Below are 18,450 nucleotides of genomic sequence, written 5' to 3'. Positions count from 1 at the left end.
AGCCCTCTTCAAGGACTTTTTCTCATGCTCCCTCATGTTTCAAGATGCTTTTAGTATGACGGCAAATACATCTTTATTTCTGCACGGGGCCCCGAATGTTCTGAAGCAAAGTAAAGCGAATTCGTTTTGTGCTAATGAGAGAGCTGCTGTAGGTTGGCCTAAACTCTCTGTGTCCTTTTACTTCTTGGGCTGCTGAACTCGGCAACTCTCTAAAACTGTACTCTCCAAAAATTTCCAGCAGGACTTTCCCCGATATTTAAATAGTAAGTCCAGCACCATGGGCTCTGCTACTTTGAGCTTGGTCCTGATGAAACCACAGGCCCCATGCTATCCCTTTTATATTAGTGTCAATCCTGGCAGGACAGAGATGACACACCGAAATTCAGTAATTTGAGGAGAGTCTAATAAAGAGACCATTTATAAAGGCGGGGTCAGGGCGTAGAACAGCCACAAGAGATAGAAAATGTCCCAGGCACAGTAATGGGGGTGGCTTTTACCATCCTAGGCCTGAAGGAGTAAGGAGAGGGGGCAGGAACTGACACCAGGTAAAGGTGTCTGGATGGAGAGGACCACCTGGCAGGAGCTGTAACCTTAGCTGAGGAAGTGAACATACCTATGGTGATTCCTCGCTCTTCCCAGGAAAAGATCCCCAGATAATAAACTTTCTCCCCTATTCGTTAAGCTGGTCACCTAGAGGCCAGGTGGGAAGAGAAATTCATGGATGTAGCTCATATTGGTCACCTTTCCCAGGTGTGGAGCAGAGTACAAAAGGGTAGAGAGAATCTGGACCGCAGAATGGAAGATGCCAGCATAGCTGTCAAGTTAGCTTCTTCCCAGAGAGAAAGGCTGCTGGCTATCGTCTATGCCCTAGTCCCAGCCTGCTGCTTCTGAGCTGTGTCCTCTGTGTGTTACCCGGGCCACCTTGTTGATACGCCGGTACCAGTTTATCACTGCCCCTGGCTGGTAAAACAAGGCCCCGTGGGCAGTTAGGCAAACCATATGTGTGTGGTTCTTCTCGGCTCTTTGTGAAGGGTATTATTTTCTATCAGAAAGTAGCCAGGAGCTCTCTATAAAAGCAAGCAGGAAGTTATCAGTGCTGATTTTTATGACTCACAAAACAAGTCATTTGACATGTAGAGCTTTGGGACTAACAGTGACTCTCTCTATGAGGGGGAGTGGAGGGGGGCCTCAGTTAACAAAATTATCAATGTATTGGGAGTTCTGTCAATACTGGACCCTCCCTGTATGTTTCTCAAGTTTATAACTAATTGGGAATAGTGTTCCATCTTAGGCAGTCCCAACAACTAACCATCTTTCCTCTTCGAGTGGGTTTAAGAATTCTAATTCAGTTGGAAGGCCTTGTTTTTAGTCTGATTTGTTCAATATCATGAACTAAATACTTGAACATACACATATGTCTGATGAACTCTTTTCTGTTTGCTCAGATTCCTGAGCTAGAATGGCCCCGATGTAATCAGACCACACTGCAAGATCTTAGCAGCACCACAACTATTCTATTCGATCCATACCTGCCCTTAGGCTGGGGATCCCTGTCCACCGAACAAATGGGGTCCCCACAGTCAAGTTTAGTGTGGCCAGCAGTGGATGCTGTGGTGTCCAGCTCTCAGGGATTTGAATAGAGAACCACAGAAAAAGACTGCCAGCCGGAGATAAACACTGAAACAGAGAAATCTTATGGATTAAGGGGTGAGCATCCAATTAGGACCCTATGCAAGGAAGAGGGATGGGGAGGAAGAAACCATGAAGAAACAGGAAGCTGGACCATACAGAGGATAACGGGACAGGTATTCAGAGAGGCAGTGGGGATGCTGAGAGGGAGAAAGCCAGAGGATGCAAAGTAGGACAGAGGGGCGTGGTGTGTGTGTGTGTGTGACTGAGATGTTGAGACCAACTGACGAATCTGTCGGACCAAGGACCTCCATTTTCCTCCAGATTTTTAGTTCCTCGCTCTGTTTTCCATGAGGCCTAACCAAGAAAGGCCCCATCCACAGCATACTAGGTCTGCGGGGAGATGACTGTCCAGCTTCAGTGGATTTTCAGAATCCTGAGCTACTAAAGGTCAACAGCTGTGTTATTGCAAATGCTGTGGACTGCGTTTTATCAACGCCAAAGTGCACACCACACTGACAACAGCTCTTTGTTAACACTGGGGAGCCCCCAGAGCCCCAGGGTAATTCCATCACCACCCAAGATGTGGGATGGTTTAGTGAACAGTCAAGGGCACAATGAAAGAATGGAGAGAGAGAGAGAGAGAGAGAGAGAGAGAGAGAGAGAGAGAGNGAGAGAGAGAGAGAGAGAGAGAGAGAGAGAGAGAGAGAGGGAGGCTGAGAAGGAAGGAAGGAAGGAGGGGAAGGGGGAGGGAGGAAAATAAGAAAGAGGAAGGAAGAAAGGAAGGGAGGAAGGAAGGAAAGAAGGAAGAAAAAAAGAGGGCAACATCTGGTTTCAGACGTACCAGGACCCCTCCACTTTCTTAATTGAGCCTCTGTCCTTGTCTTCTTGGTCCTTTGCCTCCATGTTCACTTTGCATTTTTTAAAAAAGAGACAGAACAGGTGATGAACACAGTGTGAGCGATTTTCCCTTAAGAGAGGGAGGTGTCATGCTGAGAAAAGGGAGTAAGTCTCAAGGGGAGCTTGTCTCGAGACCAAAAACCTGGAAAGGACAGCTTATTTGGATCTTAGTTATTTCATTAGATTTATAAAGTGCCTTTGAAAAGAGCAGGGTGCTCTGGGGACAACTCAAAACATGGCAACCTTCAGCTTCCAAAGAGGAGAAGGAAACGTGAAGGGAAGATCTTCGCTGAGTCGGTGATGGCCGATGCAGCCCTTGAAATCAAAGTCAAAGAAGAAATCTGGAGAAATCCTCACCACTGTTTTTGGGACTCACCCTGAACTCCTTCTCAGATGGTTTTCCTGCCATCCCGTATCTGGGGATAAGAGGCAGCAAGGCCTGGAGCTAAGAGCATGGATTTTAGAGTCTGCATTAAATCCAGGCCTCTCCCTTTGCCGGCAGTGGGACCTTGGGCAGGTTCTTTCATCCCTAAGTTTCCTCTCCTGTAAACTGTAAGCCACAAGTTGAAGACCTCTGAGTATTGGCATGAAGACCCAACAAGGTGAAGAGTTAGCCTCCTGAGGAGCTTAACACATTGCCTTGCCCATGTAAGCATTCAGCATTCAGCAGACTTCGGCTATAATTGCCAACTCTGTCTTCATTGCCATTATCACCCACTTCAGGTTCATGTCCATTAGAGCTTTCAGAGCCTTGCGGTTGCCTCATTTCAGTTTCCTTTATTCTCACAATACCTGCCACAAAATAATCTTCAATGCATATTTGTTAGTGGATGCAGGGGGAAAATGAAAAACAGGTGCTCAATAAATGCACTTTTAAGGATCTCCTCCACTGCCTGTTTTTTAGGGGTCTCCTTTTTCATTCATTCATTCGTTCATTCATTCATTCATCCATGCATTCACTCATTCATAAAACCTGTGTGCCTACATTGTGCTAGCGACTGAAGACCAGCAATGAATGAAAGATAGTCCTATCCTCGAGGCATTTACAGTAAGGACGCCTGCTTGGGACTCCAGCCCATGATCTCCAGGGACATCAGTGTTCTTCTTGTCTTTGTGTACTTTCGTCTCCCTCATCTGCACAACCAGCTCCCTCATCTGCCTGGACAGTATTCTGTGCAGTGACCAGGGCCTACCACAGCTGTACAAGGTGCTTCCATTTTTAGGATTCTCAGAGCAAGGAGGAAACCTTCTTTTTCATTTTATTGGCTCACTTATCTTCTCCCTGTTATTCCATGTCCCCTCCTCCTAGAGACCTCAGCCAGTCTCCTCTTCGGAAGCCAAGAGGGGCGTCATCGCCATTCCCTATTGGCTCTCAGGAGTGGTCGGTTGTTTACATTTCAGGATCCTTGTTTTGGCCACCATAGGCCTCCCTGGGTCTTGCAATTCACTCTTACTAAATGCTGCATCAGCTCCTTTTCTTTCACTGGGCTGACTTCAACCTCTTGTGGCCCTTTGGACAGTGAAGGACTCTCCTTTCTCTGGGAAAGCGATGCTCTTAAATGAAAGCATTTGGAAGTCCAGCCAATGAGGGGTGCTGGAATAAGGAGACACCCATCTACCTGGCCTGATCAGAGAGCTCAGCCCGAGCTATTTGTGGAACAATGGAGATCAGAGCTCGAGTGCCGCCTCCTGCTATGTTGTCATTGCACCTGGAGTCCAAACCCAAAGGCCCCATGCTCCGACAGCTCTCACGAGCCATGACATTGAACCAGTTGGGACCAGATGATCTCAAACACGTAGACACCCAACACACTTCAACTTCCATCCCTGTCCCCACGAACCTAAGAATCGGGACACTTGTGAAATGTGGGAGGGCGTTTAAAACCAGTTGGGCTCAGATGAGTTCAATGTCCTATCAGATGTGCCTGTTACGTGTGAGTGTTGTGTGGTGATGTGTGTCTGTGTGGGGTTTGTTTTTCCTCAGAGTGGGAGATTTTATTAACGTCGTCTTTCCATCCATTCCCATTATTCCATCCTAATGACTGTTATCCAGTTGGCCGCCGGTAGCCTCAAGCCTAACTAACAAGGCTAGGCAGAGCAGAAAGATCACCTCAGAAAGCTCAGCGGGAAGGTCAAGATGAGGCGGGCCACCAGGGTCCCCTCCCCCGGCCAGGAGGGACGTGTCCTCTGAATACTCCTTGAGGCATAAAAATAACTCCAGGAGTCACTGAATGCTACGTTGGCTTTCTCCCCAAACCTTATAAGTAGGCAATCAGGATTTAACGACCCACAAATGTCCAATTTTTTAGTTTATGAAAAAACATATACATATATGTTTACCTCAGTTAGAGACTCATCTTAAAAAAAAAAAATCATTCAATGACTTCCTCCCTCTCTTTCCAATGAGGAAAACCGGACTATTTATGCTGCATTTTAGGCTTTTTTTCATATATAATTTTTCATATAAATGCACATTTTCCCCTTCTTTCGGGGCGGAAATTTAACTTTTGTGGAAATGTGATGTGTGTTTAAATTACCAATTTCATAGGCAATATGTCTGATAATTGCGGAGAGATACTGAGTTAACTTGTAGCAATGAGTTTGCGCGACAATGGGAAATCAGTTTGTTTGCGGTAAGCAGAGGATAAGGCGCCGAAACTTTACTATTTGGGGGTGGGGGGGGCGGTTGGGGAAGGGAGGCCCTGAAATTGCTTTTTATAATTAAAAAGGGAATCTCGGATGTTTTATATCTTGAATATTTACAATAAAACCTTTAAGTGCTTGTCAAGAGGGTAATGTGTCATTAACTGGGGACTCTGCCTCGCCTCTCCTCTCGGACATGACAGTGCCGCAGGATAAGAGAAGAGTAATTATAGTTCAGCGGGGCTGCCAGGTGTGATAAATGACTAATCAGCACGCAGGAGCCTCTGTCCTCAAAGGAGGACTATTACAGTGTTATCAGCTGCAGGCCCGGGTGTACGGGGCCCCGAACAGGGATGGGGACAGGACCTTGCACCGGGCGGCTTGGCATGCAGTGGCTGTCTCTTAGTTTTGTCACTGGCGTCTTTGTGTGGCTGCCACCGGGGGGAAGGAGACACACAGGGGCTCCGGCAATCTGCCTCGTGCTAATATTTATATAACCGGCTCGCCAGCCTCCGTGGCCCAAGGCCGGGGGTGGCTTTTCGGGGCGGGGCGGGGCGCTGGGGGGGGCGCTTTGATGGCATAGGACCCTGCAAGGAGCCCGTTCCCTTTGATGGAGCCAGTGGGCCTCTCCTATTCCTTTCATGTGTGTTGGGTGAGGGCATTATTCACAGTGTATTTGACCGCTTCCCACGTGGGAACAATGCCGAGTTGTTCCCTGGGCGAACTGACAGCTCAGTCCTGCCCCGGGATGAACCACGCACGGGGGCACACTGGACCCTTGAGCGAACTGTTCTTAGACTCTGCTCAGGGACGAAGCACCTGTAGATTTGATTGATTTGCTCCTTATGATCAGGAAACGGTACCTATCAACCTAGGATAGATCATTGGAGGGAAATGAATCAAAACCCCTTTCAGACAAACTGCATTACACTGATTCTTTCCTTATAAGCCCTCTTGTTTGTTTGTTTTTCTTCAGTGTGTGGAAGGATGGCATGGGAGTAGCAAGACCATTTTAAAAATCATTGTAAAAAAATGAACATCAGGAAGTAGGCATCTGACTACCAGGAGGTGCCTGATGTGGAAAAGGACATAGTGTGCTTAAAAAAAGAAGGAGATAGGACAACACTTTTGATACAAAGGTTATTTTATAATACTTGCATTTTTATCGGTTGACGTGTTTTAACAGGGAGCCCTGACTGAAGTCACAAAAATTATGACTCCAGCACCCGAGCTACTTATCTGACAAATGCAATGTGAACGGTCTTGTTCTTATCAATGAGATCAGATTTCAAAAATGAATGCGAAGACGAGGCATTGCTTTGTGCACAGATAACCTTGCAGGCACGAACTCCCAAACCAGAATAAAAGAATTCTCGATGAAATAATGGGTCAGGAAGCCCAGTCGCATCACACTGTAATAGACAGTGGGGGGTGGAATCAAAAGGGGGAAAAAACTCATTTCATCTCAGTTAATGGCAGGGAAACGAAGGCAGAGAAGGACTTTCTTTGGAGCGGAGCTGGTGTGACAAAGACCAGGGTTTCGTCGTGTCATGCACCATTTGCCTTTGCACTGGGGCTCTTTTCAGGAGCTGTGAAGCCATTATTATAATGTGAAAAAGGTGGAAAGAAATACTCCCTTCTGGACACTGGAAGGGCAAATGAGGTGCAAGTCTTTCTTTCTTTTTTTTTTTTTTCCCTTTTCTTTTTTCTCCCCGTCTCTCTCCTTTGCCTGTACGCACAATGTGCTCAGAAAGTGTTTGAGTCCCCCTGGTAAAAAGCCTAAAGGATGCCAAGGAGTTTACTGTGCCCTTAGATAAACAGTCGTCTTGGCGCTGCGCTCCTCCTTTTGTGACTTAGTTGGCTGGAAAGTAGCAGAGTATGTTCTGACCTCAGCTCCTCTCTGCTCACATTATTTTCAAATAAGAAAGTGCAAAGCCCACGCCCAGTCCTTGCTCTAAGTTTTTACAATAGCAGGGAAGAGAAACAGAGGTATCTGGACACATGGTGACCAGGCTTCGTTCTGCGTGACTTCCTCTTCTAACTGTAACCCACCCCTGAGAAGGGTTCCTGGGGACTGCTTTTCTGGGGCAGGGCACAGAATTGGGAGAGGAAAAGAAAGGCTTCTCTTTTTTGGTTCCTTAGCTGTAATAAAGAATGGCTTCTTCACGGTGCTGATTGGCAAACCAAGTTCTTTCTAAATTACGGAATCCAAGCTGGGACTTAGAGGCTGATTAAAATGAGCTTTCTTCCAACTGTCAGACAAATATGGTTGCTGCTGTCGTGAAAAAAAAAAAAGGCAAAGAAAAGAAAAAGATAGAATTCCAAACTTCCAAACTGGTTTGTTGCTATGTGGTTTATAGGGACAGCAAGATTACATGTACAGATAGCATTTGATTCTCAGGACTGCTAAAGTGTGAAGAACAGCAGTGACATTCTGGTCTTCAATAAATCACTATAAAAATGTTTATGAAGCCTGCATTTTACTGTCTTTTAAATGCAAATTGAAAGGGGCACCATTGCAAGTGTAAAGGAGACCCGAGGTGGCCTGAAGGGATGATATAAATTTGCAGTAAGTTTTGGAGATGGTGTGATCTTAACTGGGACCATTTCCAAATGATTTTGCATTTCTACATCTGTGACAGCGGGTTGGTTTATTAATGAGATTACTGTGGATTGCAGGGAGGTAGAGGCCAGCATCACCTTAAACAGTGGCTTTGAATGAATGACATCATCACTTTGCTGAAGAAAGAGGGATGCTAGCGATTCACAATCCAGATCCCAAAAGTTACGTTGACAAAATGAAATCAGAACATGGTCTCTTCAGTGGAAGTTAGCTCCTACAAAGATTTTTTTTTTAAATGAAACTCTCATCTTCTTTAAATAAAATCTCCATGTAGGAATTTTAAAGATTTGTAGATAGAAAAAGTGACCTTGAAAAGGGCAGACTTTAGCTATCCTACAGCAATGGGATAGACCCCTTTTCAGCTGAGTGCTCCCTACAAGGCAGATCTTCACTTATGGTTCAGTCACCATGTGGAGGTTTTTCTACCTTCATAGGAAGATAGAAAGAGTGGAACAGACCCTATTCCAACTCCAGGCTCAATTCCTCCAAGCCGTGTTACACTGGCCAGATCTGGGTTATACTTGACCCCCAGCTCCCCCACCTGTAAAACTGCTCTGAGTTTTCAATGAGCATATGTGGCGTGTTTAGCACGGCGCCAGCCCCACGGGTGGGAATCTCTAGTTTTTAGCTCCCTTTCCCCCTTTTGCCTCTCTCCCCACACCTTTCCCGTTCTCCCTGACCAACGTGGAGGGATAAGAGGAGATGGAGAGACGGTGGTCAGGGCACATCAATATTTCGATGAGTATTAAGATTACGTTCCTTCCAGGAGATTCTAGTGTGTCGCATCCCCCCGAAATGTGAATCGGGAAAATACGGAGGACAGGTACAGTGAAAGAAAGTAAACAGCCCATGAAAACAGGTTGCTCTGCGATTCCCCTGACTGTTTCTTTCCTGCATCCCACCTGCCTCATATGGAAAACACCCAAAGTAGGCACTGTTTATAGAGCCATTGCTTGCAAAACATCCCCCTGCTCTCCAACATATGTGCCGTAAACGCTGCAGAGCTGTGTCCTCGCTTGCTGCTCCTGCAAAAAAAAAAAAAAAAAAAAAAAAAAGCATTTTGCTTGTTTTCAAACACAAGCATCTCACACGGATCGGAGGGCGAGGCATGGATCTGTGCGCCTTGGCAGCCCCTCGCTCAAATGTGCGTCTCTGGCAAGTCCTGTCTGCTGAAAGCACTGCCACAGAGCCGGCTGTCAGATTCCAAAGTCATTATGCCATCTGTTTTTCCAATCCTCTGCTCTTCAGTGTAGACATATGTTCGAGGGGCTTGTGTGTATGTGTAGCAGGGGTGCTTTTATTCCGGGGGAAGAGGAGGAGGAGGACGTCTGCGCCTGCCCACTTCTCCAAGAGATTCCCAAACCAAACCAAAATAAAATTTTAAATGATTCGAAAGTGAGAGGGCCTCTAGCAAGACATTGTACAGTATGGGGGTTATCTCCCGAAAACCATCCTGATATCAGTGTCAGAGATAGTGTACCTTTTGTGTTTGTCGATAATCAAGGAACTGCTTGGCCTGGGTTTGGTTTCATTCTTGGTCTCTGTGAACCTTTTACAGTCAACAGACTGGAGGGGGAAAAAAAAGTTCACAACTATCTCTGTATATCCATATGGGCACCAACCTCCCTATTGCAGATTTTTTTTTTAATTGATACTCTCATCATTCTTTGTTCTTTCTAGCTTCCACTTGGAGAATAGCGGGTGTATCCAGTGGTGCTTATAACACAGATCCTGTGTGAACTGGTCACCCCAGGAAGCCTAATATATGGCAGATTTGTACTTGCATTTATTTCTCCCCTTCCTTTTCCTTGCTTCCCTTCCCATCCCTCCCCTTCTTGTCTTTTCCCACCTAACCCCTTTCTTCCTACTTACTCCCCTAGAAGGAAATATTCAGGCTGGCTTGAGGGAGGACAGCAATTGTAAGGTCAACCAGGCATAGGATGGGGACCGGAATAGATTTTCCATGCTGATTTCACACTGCCTTCCTGGGAATTTCTGAATGTTTCGCAGCCTAACGTTTAGCCTCCAAGACTCATCCAGAAAAATGGCACAATGTGAGTAAAACGGGGGAATTTTTCTCCTGTGCTGGTGCCCCATGACGTGTTGAGACGCACGTCAGTTTGCCATCTCATCTCATTTGAAGTGTGGGCTACTTCTCTGCCTTCTGCTTTAGATTCTGAGCTTCCTGAGTGAAGGATCTGTGGGTGTTTGGCTTTGTCCTTTAGCCCAGAGCAGAGCCCAGAGCACCTTATACATTAAGGTGCTCCACACGTGTTTGTGGAATGAACTTGGAGAAGTTTGTGATTGTGAAGATTTTTCCAATGAGGGACAAAGACACACAGAAAAATTGAGATGGTTAAGCACAGTGGTTAACCCCTGGAGTCAGTCTGAATTCAAATCTTGGCTCTACCTATGATCTGGATGCCATCAGATGAGTTAATTTGGTTAAGCCTCAGTTTCTTAGTATGTACAATGGGTATAATAACAATATCGCTTTCATCTAGAATTTATGGTGAGAATTAGATGATTCAATATGGCAGGAGAAGTGTCTGGCTCTGTGCTCAGCATAAATAAAGGGCTCTTTAATTGTTGTTCATAGCAGCTTTTCAATTTCCATCTTGAAATGGGGGAATAAGTCTTGCTTCAATCGAAGGGCCTTTTGAAAGCACCAATCTGATCCTTAACTTTCAGGTGCATCTCTGAAATTCCTTCCTGTTGGCAGCTCTGAAATCTGAGCACATCTTGAAGTCCCCCCTTAGACAGGCAGCAGTGATGCTGAGCTTTGCCATTGCCCATGCATAAACAGACATCCAAAGTCCCAGCCACAGAAACTTGCAGGGTAGGTATCAACAGCCTCAAAGAAAATCCGAGAAATAATGCTGGAGCACTTCACCTTCTAGGAGCCAGTGGTTGTTGGGGTGGAGGGACAGGCAGAGGTAGCAACAGTCTAGAAGTGGGAAACCAAAAAGTAGGTTTGTTCAACAAATGAGTTCTGATGGAAAAATATAGTTAAAGTTTAAAATTTTTTTTTTAATTTATTACAGTAAAAGACACATTGCCATTAATCCCCCACAAAACATTTCCCCTCGCTTCAAGCACACTTATCCCATCATTCTTGCCACTTTCTGAGGCAGTTCTGGAAGTCCTCTTTCGTGAGTCTTCACTTCATTCTCCATCATGACAGTGCTCCATGTCATGCATCGCTTCTGGTATAGCGATTTCTGTCAAAAACATTATGGTGTGTCCTCATTTACCTTATTCACCAGCTCTGGGACTGTGCGACCTCTGGCTCTTCCCCAAAGTCAAAATGGCCATGAAAGAAAAACATTTTGAATTGATTCAGGACATTGAGGCAGCCATGACATCGCAACTAAAGACATGAAAGAGGACTTCCAGAACTGCTTCAGAAAGTGGCAAGAACAATGGGATAAGTGTGTTTGAAATGAGGGGGATTAATAGCAATGTGTCTTTTACTGTAATAATTTTTTTTTTAATTTAAACATTCACCATAGTTTTCAATCACACCTCGTAATTGTAGAGGCAGCTTAAGAGCCCAGCATCAGTGGCTTTTCCTTTTCTTAGTGGATTCTTCTAAGAAAGGCGGTATCATCATCCTTTTAAGATGACACAGAAGATGGCACTGTATGGGGAAAGATGGGCATCAGTGATTCCAAGTTAAAATGTTATTCAGGGGAGAGAGACCCTTAATGCGACGAAATTTTAGGAATGCCTTACCACTTTGTCCCTTATATTTTTATTGAATGCACAAGTGTTGTCTATGACAAAAATAGACCCCTAAGTAAGTCTAAAGAGTTTCTTTGATAAGTATAAACTAAAATTTCTGAGTGATAGGAGCATCGTGACATATTTTAATTGACAGCATTTTTTTTCCTTAGTGGAAAATCGATAATGACATTTATAATCCTTGATTCAGTAAAATACAGTATCTTATCCCCCGACTGAAATACTTAAAGGGTTTCTTTGTGCTTTGGGGAGAAACACCAGCATCCTTCATGTGGCTGACCAGGCTCTCCCCATTTTGGCCCCAGCTCAATTCACCAGCCCCGCTGAGTACCGGGAACTTGCACCCCCTCCCACCCCTCCCCCCGACTCCTGGTTTCCAAGCGCCTGTGCACTAGCACGCCATCAACATCTCAACTTGTTAAGGTTCTGCCTTTGCCTGGAATAGTCCGTTTCCTTCTTCCTCACTCTTTAGATCCCATCTATGGTAGCCAGGATAATGGCCCCCAAGATGTCCCCTCCTAATCCCCACAACCTGGGTGTATGTGACATCACACCGCAAACCAGGAATTAAGATTGCAGATTGACTTCAAATTGCTAATCAGATGACTTTACTGAAAATTACGAGATTATCCCAGATTATCCAGGTGGGCCCAATATCATCACAAACGTGGAAAAGGCAGCTGGAAGAATCATGACCAGAGTGAAAAACACTCGGCCTGGTGTTGCCACCTTTGAAGACGGAGGAAGAGGCTCTGAGCCAAGGAATGCAGGCGGCCTTCTGGAATCTGGACAAGGCAAGGGAATGCATATTCCCCATGGAGCCTCCAGAAAGGGGGTGCAGCCCAGCTGACACCTTAATTTTAGCCCCGTGAGACCCATTTTAGACTTCTGACCTCCAGAACTGTGAGGTCATAAATCCGTGTTGTTTTAAGCCACTATGTTTGGGGTAATGTGTGACAGCAGCCACAGGCGACCGACATGTCCTCTAAAGCCACTTCCTTGGGGAGTCCTTCTCCGGCCTCCCCCAAGGACCCTCAGATCACCCTGCGCCTCCCTCCATAGCACTGTCAGGGTTTGTCATTGTGCACTTACTGCTGTGGTTATTTAATTCATGCCCATCACACCTATGAGGCCCTATGAGGGCAGGCAACATCTGTTGGCTAACAACGATATCCTCACAGCCCAGGGCCCACCACGGCCCCAGAGTCCAAAGGGATTGCGGTATTTGTGGAATGAATGAATGAATGCATGCATGAAAGAGTCAATACATTAATTAATTAATCCATAGGAAAAAGAAAGGCAAGCCACTATAAACTTTAATTAAATACATATCCCACATCCAGGCCCCACGAGGGAGCAGTGGTTTCATTGGCTGCTGAACATAGTTCTGAATAAGGCGTGAAGACAATGCGATTCCTAACCCCACTCACAGGCTGGCATCTCTGCCTCCTCTCCCAAGACAAAGGCCTCCCCCACACCCCACAAATCCAGCACACCATCAGCTGCCCCCCCACCCCCGACCTTCCCCCAATCTCAGCAGGAGAATCAGGCTGAATATTTCTTTAAGGGATGCTGTTGAGTTTCTTCTGATGGAGCGAAGGATTTGTAGCAAAACCCAGCATGTAACTCGAGTGTTCTGCAAAGCCAGATATCGGTGCCAAGCTAAATTTGTGTGTGCAGCTTCTGTTTAAGGCAATTATATAGTGTGTAATACCCAGTAGAGAAATTAAGTCGAAGTACATTTTGCCCATAGAGATTATCCTCTCAGTTGGATTTATTTTAAACAAGTTTTGCCCCTTATACATTAAGGTGCATGCAATAAATCACTTATGTAATAAACTACACTATATTACGTGGGGGAGGGGGATGAGCCGATGGGAGGGGGAGAGACTTCAAATGGAGCCGTCCTCAGGCAGGAAGTGGGGGGGGATGGGGAAGGAGGGGGTTGTTGTGCCGCAGGAGGTTGGACAGGGTACAAAAGGCAGCCTCTTGTCAGCAAAGCTCAGGACGAGGCTGTAGGGAGTTGCTTATGTAATAACTGCAGTGGTGTTGCTTCAGAGAAAGTTACAGAGCCTGTCTTTCTAGAGCAGCCTCTTGGCCTGTCTTAATTACCAGCAGCCCACAGTGAGGCTGGAGGGGGTGGGGGAAAAGATGTAAGATTTTATTAAAGATGAGAAAATGGGGGTAAGGTGTGATTAGGGTGATAGGGATGGGTTGTCATGGTACGTATCATTCAGAAGAACCTAGGAACAAATATAGGACATCCAGTAAAGTTTCAATCTCAGGTGAGCCATGAATGATTTTTAGTGTCAATATATGGCGTGGAATACGAGGGACATACCGTGCGAGCAAATTATTCATTGTTAATCCGAAATTCAGATCACACCAGGCGTCTTGAATTTTTACTTGCTAAATCTGACCATCCTCACCATGGCAGAACTAACCATGACAATTATTCTTCTAGCAAATACATTACTTCAAGCTCTCACTTCGTGTGATGCCCTTTCTGAAGTATGTCATTGTGCGTTGACTAATCGAATCCTCACAAGCAAACTCTGAAGGAGAGACTATGTGTATTCCCATTACACAGAGGCGTAAACTGAGGTTCATAGAGGCTGAACCGCACGCGCAGTTTCTCTCCATCTGGGGAAGGACCAGGCTTTACACAGAAGCTCATCTGGCTCCCAAACTGTGTGCTCGTCACATAGCCTCTTCTAGATGCTGATTATCGAAAAATAACTTCGTGATGAAACATGCCAAGGGAGGCAGACTGCTTGTCCCCCTTAACGGGGAAACGCATTAGAGCTCAAAAATCCATACTGTTTAGGGAAGAAAAATGATACCGTTCAGAAAATCATTTAAAAACTTCCCGGCCCGTACACCTGGCTCGCCGCGGTGTGCGTGCCCTGGTTCCTCGAAGCACATGTCAGGAACAGGACAACCCAGACCTCCACTCTTTCCTGCCAAAGAACCTCCTTCAAGAACCCTCCTCTGTGGGGAGCAAAGAGAAGCCACCCCAATTTACATGTGTGTCATTCTCTAACTCGGCAAGCCCGATAAAGCCAAGTAAGTGCTCAGTAAGAATCAGACATGGGTAAGCTGCTTGTGATTTATGATTTAATGCAGCGCAGTGTAAAAATAGGCAGCAAAACTGAGAGGCAATCAAACTGTATTGTCACAAGGAACAGGAGGGACCCGGACGTGATCAAACATTTGCTGAGAGCCCACTGTGTACCGGGAATGAGCATACATGGTTTCCTTTTATGGTCCCATTATCAGCGTGGGGCGTCTCTCATGTATCTAATGCTGAGTAACAAAGTACCCCACCATTTCCTGGCTGAGAACAACCGTTTTACTAGATCTCGTGATTTTCTGGGTCAGGACCTGGGCTAGGGTTTGCTTGGTTGAATCTCCTTTTCCACGTGGCCATTGATGGGGTTCACTTAGCTAGCATTGGGTTGATGACAGAGCTGGTTGGGAGCTTTCTAAGGTAGTCCCTCTTGTGTCCGGAGCCTTGCTTAGACTGGCAGGGAAGGGTGGACGCACCTGGACTCAGGCATCATTGTCTCAGGGTGGCTAGAGTCCCGTGAGGCAGCTGTTCCAGCAACACAGCAGAAGGTGGCTTTTCCTGACCTGGCCAGAGTCACTGCATCCCAGCGCATGCGCAGAACCGCGTCTGGCACACAGGTGACTCGCCGTGTGTGTGACCGCCGGGCCACATGGGGGACCAGCACCGCGCGCGCTACCTCTTCCAAGGAGGAGATTCCTGGGATAACAGAGAATCCATTCATGTATGCCAGGCGGATTTGGAACTTTTTCCAGCGGCCCAGGAGTGGAGGAGCAGAGTCGAAAAGGACGTGGGGGCAGGAGAAGCTGTGGTGAGAGGCAGGCCCTGTTAGCCTGGGCCCCCTCAGCCAGGGCCTGCCGGTTTCCATTAGAGCGCGGGCGTGGCGAAGGACGCAGAGGGCTTGCGGCCACGCGTCAGCATTCCCGGCCTTCCAGACCCGGGGCCTGAGCCTTCCTCTGCCCCCTTAAATAGCCTTTGCAAGTCCCATATGTTCGGGCTGCCCCAACTGGTGTTTATACTCGTGCAACGTGAGGGCTGCTCAGATTTGGGGGAGTTGCACGGGAAGGTATTAAATGTGTTTTGAAAATACTTGAAAGTCCAGCTGTGTATGTTTTAGTTTTATATTTAGCCTTAAATTAGAGACTCCATATACCTCGGTAATAAAAAGGCACAGCAGGGACTGGCGTTTTCCTTGCGTCGGCTGGGGCCCTGCGCCAAGGTGAGGCTTTATTATTTGTCTTTTTTTTTTTTGGTTGCTTAATTCCGCAACTTAATTCTGGCCTTTAGGCTTTTGGAGGTCTCCTCTTGTGTTTCAGAAAAGAGTTATTGTTGTTTTTCCTTCACTTGAATTTAATAAAAGAAAAGGGAGGGTGGAGAGGAGGGAGGAGGAAGAAACACACATTTGCACCTTTTTTGTACCGGCCCCTGTGCAGGCGTGTTGACGCAGTTAACCCTCAACATCCCCTCCGAAGAGGGAAACTGAGTCTCAGCAAAGCCGAGAAGCTTTCTGTCTTTCTCTGATGCTCACTCTGCTTTGAGCGCCGTCCTGCTCTCTGCTGTGGACCCGAGGCTTCCTGACGCTGCCTCCTCCCGCCTACAGCTAAGGTCCCCAAGAGCCTGTCCCAGGCCAGAGTCCAAGGCTGCTTGCTGATACTGTGGGAGGGAAGGAACACCTGATTCCCCCGTGTCATTTCTTACCCAAGCTAAGGACAAAATCACAGGAACAACGTAGCCTGTAGCCAAGGATGATGGCACAGCGTGTGTGTGTGTGTGTGTGTGTGTGTGTGTGTGTGTGTGTGTGTGTGTGTGGGCTGCCATAACAGCATGCCACCAAGCACGTGACTTAAAACATCAGACCTTTATTGTCTCACGGTTCTGGAGGCCAGAAGTGCCAAGTCAAGGTGTTGGCAGGGCCTTGCTCTCTCTGAAAACTCTAGGGGAGAATCCAGCCCTGCTTCTTCCTAGCTTCTGATGTGTCCTGTCAATCCTTAGGCCTTTTTTTTTTTTTTTGCTTTTAAAAATGTCACTCCAAATATTTGTGGGGCCCTGTGTTAGTTTTCTATTGCTGCTATAACAAATGATCACAAACTTAGTATCTCAAACAACCCAGATTTATTATTTTACAGCTCAGTATGGCAAAAGTCCAACGAGTCTCACCGGGCTAAGATGAACATGTCACCAAGGATGTGTGCCATCTGGAGGCTCTAGGAGACAATCCATTCTCCTGCCTTGTCCACCTCTGAAAGGCCTTCCTCTTGGACCAGGGCCCATTTCCTCCTTCTCCAAAGCCAGCAACGTCGGGCTGAGCCTTTCTCACACTGACATCTTTCTGGTTCTATCTTCAGATCTCCTCTTCCACTTTCAAGGATCTTTGGGATGACCTTGGGCCCCCTGGCTAATCCAAGATAATCTTCCCGTGTTAAAGTCAGCTCGTTAGCAGCCATAATTCCATCTGCAATCTTAATTTCCCTTTGCCATATAACCTAACATATCTATAGGTTCTGGGGATTGGGAGGTAGACATCGTTGGGGGGGGGGCATTATTCTGCCGTCCACAGGCACCCTGTCACCTGCCAGGCATTGTGCCAAGTGGAAAGGATACAGCGGTAGATGATACAGGCAAGGCCTTTGAGATCACAAAGCTTGTGTTCTAGTGAGAGTGAAGGTCATAGAAAAAGTCAACAAGCAAATAAAGTAATAACGGGAAGTATAAGTGGTGTGTGGGGGGAATTAAAAAGGTGCTGTGATGGAGAAGAACAATGGGAAGATCATACATAAACAGGATAATCAGGGAAAGCCTCCTGAGGAACCCTGAACCATGAAAAAGGGCCCATCACGTGAAGAATTAGAGAAAGGGTTCCAGGCAGAAGACACATCAAACACAAAGGCCTTTAAGATAAATCGCTCTGGCTCTTTTCCATAGAGTATGTTCGAGAAGGTGAGCCAAGACGGTTGTTAGCAGCTGCTGCAGTGAACCAGGAGAAAGATGACAAGGACCTTGTATGACAGGCTGAATCCTGGCACCCAAGGATATCCATGTCCTGGTCCCCTGGACATAGGGATGTTACCTTTGACAGCAAAAGGGACTTTGTATATGTGATTCACTTAAGGACCTTGAAATGGGGAGATGATCCGGGCGGGCCCTCTGTGTACTCACAAGGGTCCTTATAGTAGAAGCTGAGGAAGATCTGACTACAGAATTAGGAAATGTGATGATGGCAACAAGAGGGTGCAGTGATTCGAGGTAGGGGTCATGAACCCAGGAATGCAGGGGGCCGCTGGACACTGGAAAAGGCAAAGGAACTGAGCCTCCCCTAGAGCTTCCAGAAGGAACCAGCCCTGACCACACCTTGACTTTAGCCCAGTGAGACTGATTTCAGCCCTCTGGCCTCCAGAACTCTAAGAGGATAAATTTGTGTTGTTTTAAGCCACCAAGTTTGTGGTCATTTGTTACAGCAGCCAGAGGAAGCGAATCCATCTTGCTCAGGATATGCTGTTGAGGATGGAAAGGATGGGCCCAATGTAAGAGACCTTTAGGATTCAGTATTCACAGGACTTGGTCCCAGTGGGGTGTGGGGGGGGGACGAGGAGGCAGGACTCAGGATGAGTCTGAGGTCCCTAACTTGGATGATGAACTGGAGGATGGTGGTGTTAACTGAGATGAAGTGGAGAAAAGGGAGTTTAGCTTGGGGTGTGTTGCGATTGAGCCAAGAGGTGATCTCAGCAGACCTCTGGGTGTGTGGGTCTAGAGCTCAGTAGTCTTGGGCTGAAGATCAAGCATCTTGCATAACACCTGGAACACTTTGACTCTCACCGAAAGAAAGAAAGAAGAAAGAAAGAAAGAA

General features: G+C 46.6%; 1 protein-coding gene across 1 annotated transcript in view; it reads left to right on the top strand.

The window, feature by feature from the left end:
• LOC109384781 (WW domain-containing oxidoreductase-like) overlaps nucleotides 1–18,450 on the top strand; it is a gene marked incomplete at its 3' end in the record, with an annotated part of 561,210 nt that overhangs the window by 496,655 nt on the left and 46,105 nt on the right. The window lies entirely within an intron of this gene.

The sequence above is a fragment of the Hipposideros armiger genome, unplaced genomic scaffold, assembly GCF_001890085.2.
Source record: "Hipposideros armiger isolate ML-2016 unplaced genomic scaffold, ASM189008v1 scaffold_102, whole genome shotgun sequence".
NCBI classification, from domain to species: domain Eukaryota; kingdom Metazoa; phylum Chordata; class Mammalia; order Chiroptera; family Hipposideridae; genus Hipposideros; species Hipposideros armiger.
Note: the sequence above shows the minus strand (reverse complement) of the source record. Positions and strands in the feature narration are given on the sequence as shown.